The sequence below is a fragment of the Sesamum indicum genome, linkage group LG6 (genome assembly GCF_026168435.1).
Source record: "Sesamum indicum cultivar Baizhima isolate 11 linkage group LG6, ASM2616843v1, whole genome shotgun sequence".
NCBI classification, from domain to species: Eukaryota; Viridiplantae; Streptophyta; class Magnoliopsida; order Lamiales; family Pedaliaceae; genus Sesamum; species Sesamum indicum.
In genome coordinates, this window is record NC_142662.1 from 17,639,204 (window position 1) to 17,652,617 (window position 13,414).

Here is a 13,414-nt window from a genome sequence, read left to right on the forward strand (position 1 = left end):
ATGACTATAAAAAATTTTTAAAAGGAATATCAATAGATTTATTGGAAGTATGTAACCAAAACTTGTCAAATCACTTATCCGCTCTTACTTTACACAAGATTCAATAAGAATTTAGAGGGATTCGAGGTTTTCTCCCAAACTTTTGTTTAAAATTTGAATACATCCATTCAAATGCAACTTAAAGAACTCCAAGTTAGTTTCTAAAAAATGCTTTTTTGGTACGATAGTCAATAATGTATATTTATGATAACGTTAACAAATTTACCTAAGCTAAGAGGCAAAGCAGACAACAACCTGAGGCAAGGGGAGACACTCTACATAGACCTAGTTATGGGAGTAGGAGTCGTTCGCACGATGTTTAGGGCCAAGTCACCCTTAGCATCATCAAAGAAGAATGACTGATCCTTGAGAAGGGATGAGTTAAGTACATGCTTCCCTCGACGCGCTCCTTTCTCAAGGTGAGAGATAGGAGTAGTAGCACTCTAAGGAAGGTCGAGAACCATCAACGGGCTTGAGAGCTTGGAGACCCCTTCGAGAGCTTAGGAGGGGCCAGTAGGACTTTGGCAAGGCGCTTGCCTCGGGAAGAATCCCTAGCTTGAGCAGAGCTTGCAGGAAGAGGCGGACTGTGAACAATTATACGGCGCACAATGGAGGTGCTAGCAAGAGAAGCATCACCTTGCTTCTTTTTTGCGGTCTACTTTTACAATAGATTCTTGAACATCTTATCTACTAAACTACATTAGCCCATGTTCGAGAAAACCACTTGGGTAGAAACTAGCACAACACGGGTAACCATTGCTTTAGCACAACGCGACTAACCATTGTTTCATCATAGCACGATTGGTATCCGTCTTAGCTCAGCACAGTATCCCCCCCCCCCCTTCTGATGATAACACATAAAGGGGAGGCATCTAGTTAAAATTTTTTATTTTTCTATGTAGGTATGGACCGGACTCAGCAAGACTAAGACTCTAATTTAACATTCCAATACAAAGTATTGCACTACTAGAGTGGAAGGGGTACTGATACTTAGGGTATCCTTTTCGAATCCCAATGACAAAAGTCCAACCTAAATCAACTTAAGAAATTAGGCCTAAATAGGATGATACCAGTAGGCGTGAAGCATCAAGTCTAACCAGTCTGACAATACTCTCATCCTATTGATAAGACAACAATTAATTCAAGCCTAAGTATAGATCGTTGATGGCCCATCTAGCTCAACGAATACGTTAGCTACATTCTGATCCTCGAATAACACGTCGTCACAAAAGCACATCAGTAAGGATAAACGTGACAAACTATATTGTCTATTGCATAGGAACGACAAATAACCACTTTTCTTTATTTTCGTTACTTCCCTGCTTAATGTGATAGATTATATTTTTGTTGGGACACAAATGATGTGGCGTACAACTAGACCAACCATATAATGGGAAAGTAGACATACTGAGGAATCGAAGGATATCTCAACCACCCTCAATAACCTCCTCGTTTTCTCATCCTACTCATATAAATAGAAGTTTAAGCAGGTCAAGGGAGGTAACTTATTCTCAACTTGTATTTCAACTTTCCATCAACTCTAACACGCAAAATTCTCTATCTCTTATCACCTTATTCCACATGAATACGTATATTTTATCACCAAAATTACTCATTCTTACGAGCCTACTTAGTGTTCCTATTGTATTTTCTTAAAATTCTTTACTAACTTAAGTATTGAAATTCTAATTCCTATTTTACAAATTAGTCTTTCGATAAATATCCTTATAATACTAAAGTGATCCTTTGAAATCATACAGTATTATTGAACTCCAATTAATGAGCATCAATATCATGTCTCAAATAACATTGTAGAACATATTTGCTCCTGCAATATTCAAAAGAGTTTATTCAAGTACCAAATAAATTAAAAAAAAAAAAGAATTAGAATTGATTCAAAATAAATGAGGCTTCATATTTAATAGGAATAAATTGAAGACTAGTCTAATTTTGTTGTACCGTCGCCTAATTATATGATAGCATTAGATGAATGTGTCGTTATTTTTTCTGCCATAGCAATATAAACAGAATATATATATTTATATATATATATATAAAACAAAACTATATAAGGGCTAAATTTGCCGTTTCAATGCAGAGTTCCAGCATATAGTGTGTAGATAAATTATATTTAATAAACGGCCGCTATATATCTTTTTTTTGAAAAAAAAAACTACAAGATATATGTAATTTTTTAATTGTCATTATTATTCTTATTGCATCAATTACTACAAAATTAATATCAAGCAACTAATTTAGGACAATAATAAGGTTTTTTTACGAACAATAATAATAAGACACAAGTGAGTGATGCGAGCAAAAATTCTTTTTGTCTTTTTGTGCAGAAATCTACAGAGAGTTGCAGCCCATCACATTCGAAGAATTTCAGAAATTATATCCTAATCTATTCTTCTGTCCTAACTCTTGTTCTTTTGCACAACCTGCGCTTTGCCCTTGTATCTTTCATATGTAGGACTGAAAGCTACTATCTCAATTAAAAATTATCAGATAATTACACTTTTCTTTTTTGAGATTTAGTGTAATTATAAGTAAATTTTTTATAGTTTGAAAAATTATAATTAGTATTTTTCAAATTTACTTCCGTCTAACAAAGAAAATCTTCCATTAGTCAAAATTCACCGAATTTGCTGACATTAATAAAAAACTGAATGAAAATTGATATTTACCCTCGATTGACTTATAACTGACTTATTGCAGGTCAAATATTTTTTTTGGACTAAATTATCCTTATAACGGTGAAAATATATCTCCTCACATGCATTAACGCATAAAGAAGTATGAGGGTGATTTGGTCATAAAAAGATCTATTTGACCTGTAATAAGTCAACTGGGGATAATTTTTTCTGATTTTTTTGTTAATATCAGCAAATTCGATGAATTTTGACTAACGGAGAGACTTATTTTTTATGCGGGAGCAAACCTCAGGAGTGTTATATGTAATTTTCTAAATCACAGGGGGTCTATGTGTAATTACACCAAACCTCATGAGAGGAGAGTGTAATTATCCTAATAATTATTGGTGGATGAGCTCTAGTTTAGTCGATGAAGCTGAGGCCCTACTGTTAGAGATCATGAGTTTTGTTCCATCAGTGTGTATTGTAATAGTAGTTACCAGTCTACTGTAATAATAGCTACTAATTAGTTATACATATTTGCTATTAATAATTATCGTATATTGCTTGTTGATAATTGAAATTTATGATATAATTGTAACCTGTCCACTAAAAAAAATAATAATTATTGGATATAGTGAAAAAAACATATAAATTAATTTTTCAAAAGTTATATATATATAAAACTTTTTTTTTCCTTGAAAATTGATGATAGTGAAAGGAGGTGATATGTTGGTGTAGTTAGTCCATAAGAATATGATTTATTTCTTTAAACTTAGTTAGGAATAATTATTTAATGACAAACTTAGCAAATCAAAGCAACATTACAAGATATATAATATTGATTTGACAAAGGTAATGTTAAATCAAGAGATTTAATGTAATCCAAGAATTAGAGGCTATTGGAATTTTGATTATCTACTTAATTATGATGTGGGAAGACGGCGTATTGCTTTCAGATTTTGCTAATAATCTTTACTTCAATTAAATTTATTTTACATTCTGCACAATTCCTTTTGGGTGAGGGGAAAACGTATTTGGAGAAGGGAGGGTATTTTTGTCCTTTTACAAGCGATAATTGCTTACCCATCCGCATTTTGAATGCATGACTAACACTTCCAGACGGAGGGGAGTAATTTGCGTATCTTTTAAAAATACAGGGAGTAAAATGATATTTTTTTCACATTGATTTTTTTAAACATATAAAATAACATAGGGGCAATTTGTATTAAACCCAATATTTATATGAACTTTATATTACATCTCACACATTTGCATCGATCGATTTTGATTTACGTATATTATTTTTAATTTTTAATTTTTAATTTTTTGTATAAAGAGGCGTACAAAATCTATATACGTTTCAAAGCCCTTTTATAAGAAATTACTTTCTTTTTCATAATATATATATATATATATATATTAATATCAATATCCCTTTTACATATTTTGATAATTAATATTATGTTTCTAATTGATCAATATTTGTGTTATCTTTTATGACTTTCACTATTTCTATATAATTCATGATTTATTTCTCATATTAATATCATATAATTAATTTGAAGAAATATTCTCATAATTTTTGTGATCTTTAATTATGTATAGCATAGATGTTAGGGTAGGAGGCTTTTAATTGAGAGACGTGAAAAATCATCCATCACATTATATATAATTGAATTATAAAAAATAAATGGACCAAAACTATTAAAATTGGTCCACTATTTAATAAAATAAACCTACTATAATATTCAATAGTCATTTTTAATAGGACAAGTTGAGGTCCAAAACTCGAGCGATTTGAAAGGTTATACCTATTGTAGTTTGTAGACAACGTGGCCATCTCTTTCTTGGTACATCACATGTTCCTATCAAAAAATCTACTCAAATATTCTGTGGGCAACCTCCCCCCTCCCTATTTTTTTTTTTAAAAAGATAATTATATCAATATTTTAATAAATTCTGCAACACATTAATTTTAATTAATACATTAATATAAATAAGTTTTATAAAATAAATTACAATAAACGTATATAAAATGTGACAAATACTTATACGATCGGTGGAACAAAAATCCATGACTTCAAACTTGTTCATAAAATTTGAATTTTAATCACTGTACCAAGACATTATTGTTGATTCCCTTGTATTAATGGGTTGAAGGTATTCTATTTCTGCCTAACTCTTTTATACTTTCTTGGCAATGGCATTGACAAATCTATGCAAAAGAGTTGGACTTTTTATGTGCCCAATAAGAGGAAGATAATTAACTCCTTGAATTATTGATCCATTATTTTGTTACAACCATTAAATTTGGACAAACTTTGGTGTCAAAATTAATTCATTTAATTTTAATTAATTCACCTCTTAATTAGATCTTATCCAAACAAATTACTTATATCGACATTGAAAATTACGAAGATAAAATATGATATTAGCGACATATATATACTAAGTGATAATAATTTTATTAGTGACATTATGTATAACATTATTATTATAAATAATCAGTGATACATTTATAGTGACAATAATTATTTATTATTATTAGACTATATACGCGTTACCAATTGTCTTTAAGACTTTAATTTATTCATAATTTTTTGTCACAAATAGTAACTATATATTAGAGCCATGAAATTCATATATAAAATAACCAACAACAGTAAAATAGTCACTTGGTTTTTCTTGTTCATTAATTTTTCTACAATATGAGTGACATCTATCTCACAATATTGGTTGGGTTACTAGGGTTTTTGGATCTTCTTGACAATGTGGTAATTTTCTTTTCAAATAATTGTTTTGGGAAAAGTATTATTTTAGTCCGTTAAGTATGCCTAATTTTAATTTTAGTTCGATAACTATGTCCATTTTTTTTTAGGTCCAGTAACTTACGAAATTGTTTACTTTTAGTCCTCTGACTGATTTTCGGACAATTTTACCCCTATGCAACTTTGAAAGGCAGTTTTAGTCCATATGCACTCATAGGGTAAAATTGTCCGAAATCAGCCAGAAGACTAAAAGTAAGTAATTTCGTAAGTTGCTGGACCTAAACAAAAATGGACATAGTTATCGGACTAAAATTAAAATTAGGCATACTTAGCGGACTAAAATAATACTTTTCTCAATTATTTTTATGGATGAAATTATGATATAATGGTACTAAAACAGAATTCGACGGTGTTTGGAGGATGAGAACCATATCGGAATGCCCAATATTGTAGGATTAGTCCCGGAAGATCCACACTATATAAAGACGCAAGGGATTGGGTGCGGAGTACGTAAGGCACTTATCCCACATCCAATGCAAAAATTATTTTTTGACCTTTTTAAACCTAATGGGTTGAAATTACATTAATATATATACTTTGTTCTATTTTAATTAGTAGGTGTTGATTGATTTTAATAGTAACTGTTGGTTGTAATAAAATGATCGATAATTGATATAATTCTTATTGATTAAAATTTATGATATAATTATAATAAATTTATTTTTAAAAAATATAAGAAAAAAATGCAAGCAACCCTCTTGTGATATCGCAAATTACCCCTTATGAAAAAAAAAATAGCGATTTACCTTCCTGTATTTTTTAAAATACAATAATTTACCTCTCTGTGTTTTTCAAAATGAAGTAATTTACCTCCCTGTATAAGGAAGTAAATTGCTTCATTTTAAAAAGTATAGAGAAGTAAATTGCTATATTTTTTTCATAGGAGGGTAATATGCTCATTTTCAATATCACAAGGGGGTAAAATTATTATTCACCCAAAAATATAATATATATATATATATATATATATAGGCCATAACATTACCACAATCTTTGAGTTGCACTGCCTGTTTTTATAAATTATCATGGATCCACATTATAAATTAAATAAGAATTGAACCAACACGTCAAAAAATATGAATGTTTGTCATGGTTAATAATCAAGGTAAAAGTAATAAATCATGATGAAGACCGATTAACTACAACTTTGCAACAACTACTATTGTTGTTTCTGCAGACGACTCCAAAACACCAGCCACAATTAATTAAAAATCATGGATAATGTTTCGGCCGTGGCTAAAGCAATTCCAAATATTGATTAAATGTGGTCGAAACTTAAAGTTTTGCATTGACTTTGTATGACAATTGTAGATGATAGTGATTAATCATAATATTTAATTATGAATAATTTATAATATAAAAAATAATATTCTTTTAACTAAGTTTTTGTACAGTATTCTCATGATGCAATAAAGGTAAGTTGCAACTTGTTGCTTGTTATGTCTTTTTCCCTGAGGTTGAATGTTTTGAAGTCTGTAAAGCATTATTATTAAGGTCACATTTAGCATTTTCCGCAAAATAAAGTAGAATAATATGATTGATGTATTAATTTAATGGTAAAGGTGAAAAGATACCTAGAGATATCAGAACTACCATATCCAACCATTGATATTTTCGAGTGAACTTTTTAGGACTTCAAAGTTGCCTTTATTCCATATAAGCATTAAAAAAATACAATATATTATAATGGATTTTTTAATATTTATTATAATTATAGATACTTTTTTATTATTTGAACAATGATAAATATTTTTTTTTTAAATTAACGACCGTCTAGTAAATACTCGTACAATTGGTTGTTAATAGGGGTATTTGTTATATGGCCGTTAACTACAGAGGTATTTAAAATTTTTTAAACGAATGGGGCATTTATAATTATGACAGACTCACAGTGTTAATCAGGGGTTGTAATTTATTCAAAAAATAAATTAAAAAAGCAGATTAATTTGCAATTAAAATAGGAATATTCGCATTTACCCCCTAAAGAGTAGTTGTTTATTTGCAATTTGAGGGTTTGGACTTTGATGTTTTCTCATTTCACCACCTCAGTTTTGTAATTTGTATGGTTAATTTTGCTACTTCAATTTGGTAATTATTTTCGTTAGATCCCAATCGAGTTGACGGGTTATGTGGAAAATAAAGCGAAGTTGAAGGACCAAATCTCGACTTTCTCAATTATAATATACCCTTTTGAATTATCACGTGTATGTAAATTGATAGGATTAAGAGGAAACATTTAAATGGTAAAAGAAATATATTAAGCAATGATATAGAAATAAAAATTTAAAATTACAATGTAAAAACAAGAACTCTAATATATTTTACCTAAGAAACAATAGACATGAGAAGTATTTTTCATCCACTCAGCATTAGTGACAAAATAACAAATGACGAGAACTATGATCTTGTTATAATATAATTATTAATGACAAAAATTATCAATAAAGTTGTCACTATATATAATTAGTGACATATTTATGGTGATAACTTAGCGACTATATAAATATAGTGATTATAAATAATAACTGTCACTGGATCGTCACTGTACACATGCCGCTACTTGCTTTTAGTGATAAATTTATGCACACCTTTTATTATTAATTCTCGCTAATGATAATTTTCACAATTTAATTATGATTATTGAAACTAAAAAGATTCAATATTGGGACAAATTAAAATAGAAGTTTTTTCTATCCCTATGAAATGTATAATTATTGACAATTAAAATCATAGCTTGGTTCTAAACAATTTGTCAGAAAATTGAACTAAATTATTTTCGACTTAAATTAAAGAGTTCAAAAAACAAGAATTATAAACCAAAAATATTGGTTTTAATTTATTTTTAATAAAAAGTTAATAAATATTTATTTTGATGAATTACAAATACCCATAAAGTCAAAGGTTTGGCAACCATACTTTAACTGACAAAAGCATAATCCTATCCATATTAACTGTTAATATAGAGTCCTTTTGCGGGCAAATCTTGGTTGGGTTTTCTAAAGCACAAGAGAATCTGTTCTTGGACCATAATCAGTCAAGTCTCTTGTTCAGACACCCTAACTGCACTGTTGACTTTATAAATATATGTGTGATTGTAAGAGATGAAGGCTGTTCCTTTTTAGGCACCTCACGCAAGAGATCGCCTCTTTTCAGACAGGGAATTTCTAGCTGAAGTGAAAGCTACTTTTAATGCTTTTATGGCTAAGGTTGGACTTCTGAGATCTACGGACATCTAAGAACGAAATTATGTGCCCTTTTTAAATTCTCATTTTGGAGTCGTTAATGTTGGGTATACGTTCAATATCAATTGCAGAAAACATTAATTTACAACTTACAAAGTTTTATCTCTTTAGCGAGGTGAATTTTTGAGCACGTATTCCTGAGGTTTTTAATGGAGGCAAAATATTTTACATCAATTGTAGACGATGAGCTTGAGTGGGTTATTAGCTTCAACAACTCATTTTCCTTCCAGACATTCCTCCAGGACAAAATCATGATGCTCAAATGAAATTAGAGCGGACAATACCTCGTACAATGTGGCACTAATTGAATTGCAAGCTGTATCATTTGATATCGTCCGTGTGAACCAAACCATGTACCCATCACAATCCACTAGTCTATCGGTCTGATGATGTAAGCAAAACATCACATATCGGTTGCAGACGAGGAGTTTGAGTGGCTCATGGGCTCAAACAACTCTTTTTTCTAGCGGCGTCAAGTCGCATCAGCTCTAGATGAAACGAAAAATACCTCATATTGCAGGACGCAAATCACATCAAACGCGATGCCCTACACTTATTCATTCAAAAAAATCCAGTAAGAAATACAAAATAACTTGAAAATTGGTCAACAAAAAATCTTTTTGGCCCAGGATTGTTATCACACTTGGTAGCTTATAGATAATTAGTTAAGATGAAAATCATAATCTTAATGCTTGAGATATATAGTGATTTAGTTGAGATATTTATGAGTAATCAGTATCTGAGTTGATGCAATATAAGCACATACATGTGCTGAAATCTCTGGGATGAGATTCTTCCCATCATTTCTTCTACCTAAGTACAGTTCTTTGGGTGAAATTGACAACTCAACTTTCATACTTTTTTCATTTTTCTATGTGATGAGGTCTCCAATCTCATTATTTTGTGATGAATTTGGATGATCAATGCACCTTTGACTCCCTTAAAAGTTTTAATTTCTTTTAGTTTGTCTTTTTATTTGTCAAATCTTTTCAGACAGTGCATGAAATTAGAGATAAGATTGAGAAAAGTTTTGAGCTCGTTTGGGGTTTGTAAAATTCTTTCACAAACGAAAAGTTGCAATTTACCCATGTGATATGAGAAATGAGCAAAAAAATTCCTGTGAAAAATAAAATAGCAAATTATCCCCTGTATTTTAAAAAATAAAGAAAATTACTCCCCTATTTAAACTATTGATATGGGGTAATTTGCTTTATTTTTCGAAACACAGAGGGGCAATTTGCTATTTTTTTTTCCACAGGAGTTTATTTGTTCATATCACAAGGGGGTAAATTGCATTTAACTCCTTTATAAATATTTAGAATATTTTTTTTCAGTTTATTTTAAAAATAGCTTTTGAAATATTTGGAAAAAATTATGGGTTTATAAAATGTAATACTTACAATTTTGTAATTAATTAGTATTATCAAGAATATAAAGAACTTGTTAAAATTTTAAAATAAGTTAAGAATTAATTTTTTTACTTTTTTTAAAGTAGATTACAAATTTCAAATAATTCATTTTTGAGTTTTATAAGTTATTGTTTTTCAGAAAATAATTACCAAATAATACTACACACATCTTATCGATCCATAAACATCTTATAAGATATTTTGAAAAATTATAAACGCAAAACATCCTATTATTATTACAATATATTTGATCTATTGTTGGTTGTACAATATTATATATATATATATATATATATAGATCGTTGTTTCCTCTTATTTATCAGCCTTATTTGGACTATTCATAGCGAATTTTTTATTGTATTCACACGAAAACACCCAACATGTGTGAAATTGCAATTTTTCTTTTATTTGAAACGAAAATTTATATAATAAGATTTGCAATAGAATATACAGCCCGTTGATTTATTGATTTTATTAAATCGAGTATATTGCATTTGAGGGGAAAAAATATAATTTTAGTTTCACGGGGGTGGTATTTTCGGTGCTACACAAATTGATTTTCGCAATTTAGTACTGTAACTTTAAAAATTCGGCAATTCATCCTTTTTCGATCAATTTGACAAAAAAATTGAATGTGACTTGCACATGACCTAATTAAATTGTAATTTTAGTCCTGTAATTTATGGGACATTGACATTTTAGTCCTGTAACTTAGGAAAGTTGATATTTTTGGTCCTGCGTGAATTTATTTATAGGACCAAAATTACAAAGTAAATTGCAATTTTCGGAAAATTGGTCGGAAAAGGACTAAAATTATCAAAATTGTAAAGCTACATGATTAAATTGCGAAAAATAATTTATAAAAGACTAAAATGCCACTCCTCTAAATTACAGGACCAAAATAATAATATTAAATGTATGATGGAAAATCCCAAAATTAATTATAGATAATTTATTTGGGTGTAATATTATTTTGGATGATTAACAACTTTTGTCATCGAAATGATCTGTCTGTACTTGGAAGACTTTACTCACATTTTTCCTCTAGAATAGGATGATTCGTTGCGTCGTACATTTTGTCGTTTAACAACATACCATTTTCCCCCCAAATCATCGGAGCCCTAAAATTGAAGGTTAATTCTTTTCATTGAGTTTGCATGGTTGAAACCGTTCCCAAATAATATAACATTAGTAAAATTATTCAAAGAATTATTGAGTTTAATGCTCTTTAATCCCTTTTTATAGTTGTGTGTTTCTTCGATATTTTCATTTGGTTAATGAAGGTTGTCGTTGCTAACTTGTATTGTCAAGTATCCATTAGAAAATTGCAATATCTGATGGTGTTATACACACGAATACCACATAACAATTGCTTATAAATACACATAATTAACATCAGCGATTGAAAAATATCGCATGCTATAAATAAAGTAAGGTAAGAGCTACGAATATGTCAATACTCCTAGGTATTTTTGAGGTCAGTCAGTCGGCTAATTGAATCACGCAAAACTCTACACTATAAGACAATAGGTTCTTAGAGATGGAAATTAGAGATGAAAAATATCCATCAACTTTTTTCAACCTTCCGAGACGGATTTAAAGACAGAAAGTATTTCCGTCTTTAATCATAAAATAAGTTCAGAAAATATAAATAGTATTTTTGATAAAATATTCTGTCTTTCATTCCGTCTCTGATATGAAATGACTTAAAAATATTTTAGACGGAATTAGAGATGGAGTTTGAAAATAATATTTATTAAAATATCCGTTCTATTCCTGTCCCAAAATTTGAAATTCTGAGACGAAATAAAAAATGAATTTGAAAATAATGTCTTTGTTTCCATTTTAAAAATTATTGCAATTATAAGATAGAGACAAATACGATTTTTAAAAAACTCTTTTTAAAATATTCCAAATTATGAGTTTTTTAAAATATTCCATATTATAATTTTTAGTTCAACAAAAAGAACCAAACAAAGTGTTTGGTTTTGATTTACGAGTGTTTTATTTTGTTTTGGGTTAACAGAGAGAGAAAAATAGAGATAAATAAATGTATGTTGGGAAAATTTGGGTATGTTTGGATTTGATTTAAGAGGTAATTTTAAAAAAATTAAAACAAATAGTATAGCTAGATTTGATGTTGGTATTTGGAAAATAAAAATTATTGTTCATTATTAAATCATGTCTACTTTATATATATGTGTGTGTGTGTGTGTGTGTAGTATTTTGTTTGTGACTGGAATATATTACAGAGTATTTATGTTAATTAATTTTGTTCGGAAAGAAATTTATATTTTTTTAATTTAAATAATAATTTTAAAAATTTAATAAATAATTAAATACACTATAGTAATGTGTCAAAAATATTTTTTTAAACGTTATATTCGGAGTGATAAATTTTAATCTGGGATTTGAATAATAAATATTTTACTTAACTATGTAGTACTGATATATTGTTATGTACTTTTAAAATTTCTCAATTATTTCATTCAAGTAGAAAATTTTTTAGTACAAAATATTTAAATAGTTAAAATTAAATATGATTGGATTTAAAAGTAAAATACAGAACAAAGAAAAAATTTGTATACATTTTCCATGTAAATGAAGCCTTCCAATGTATCCTCCATTTTTATTAATGTTCAGGATGCACAAAACCCAATATTAACTAATTAAAAGTTACAATTATATAGTACAGACGAGTTGTATAAATAGCTCTGAATTAATAGGGAGTTGTGCAATTGAAATTTAATATCTTAACACATCAGTCACAAAATGATTTAACACATAGAAAATTATGTTCCCATTACTTTTTATATTAATGCATGACGACAATTTGTTCCCTTGAATATTTCATGAAAGGCTAATGCATGTCCAAGGACCATCACGTTGCCGTGGTGGCTGTCCCTGTGGTCGACTTGAGCCCATTGTGCTGTCGCTCTCACTATGCATTTGGCCTCCACAATCAGAGTGCACGCCGGAACGATGAATGTAGTCTGTCCATGATCCAATACCTCCTTCCGCTAATCCCATGTCTAGACTTCAACGTGGTGCTAATAAAACGTTGTGCGCCAAACGTGAGCGACCATTCCCACGCGATACCTCTTCTATGGCATCCCAACTGGCAATGTGGGTATGCGTCTGGGCCGTTGGTGCAATTGAATCCAAGATGACAATGGGATCATCTTCGCCACCTTTCACTGGACTACGCACGATATTACTACTATCGACATTTGATTCAGAACGTCGTTGGACAGTTCAGT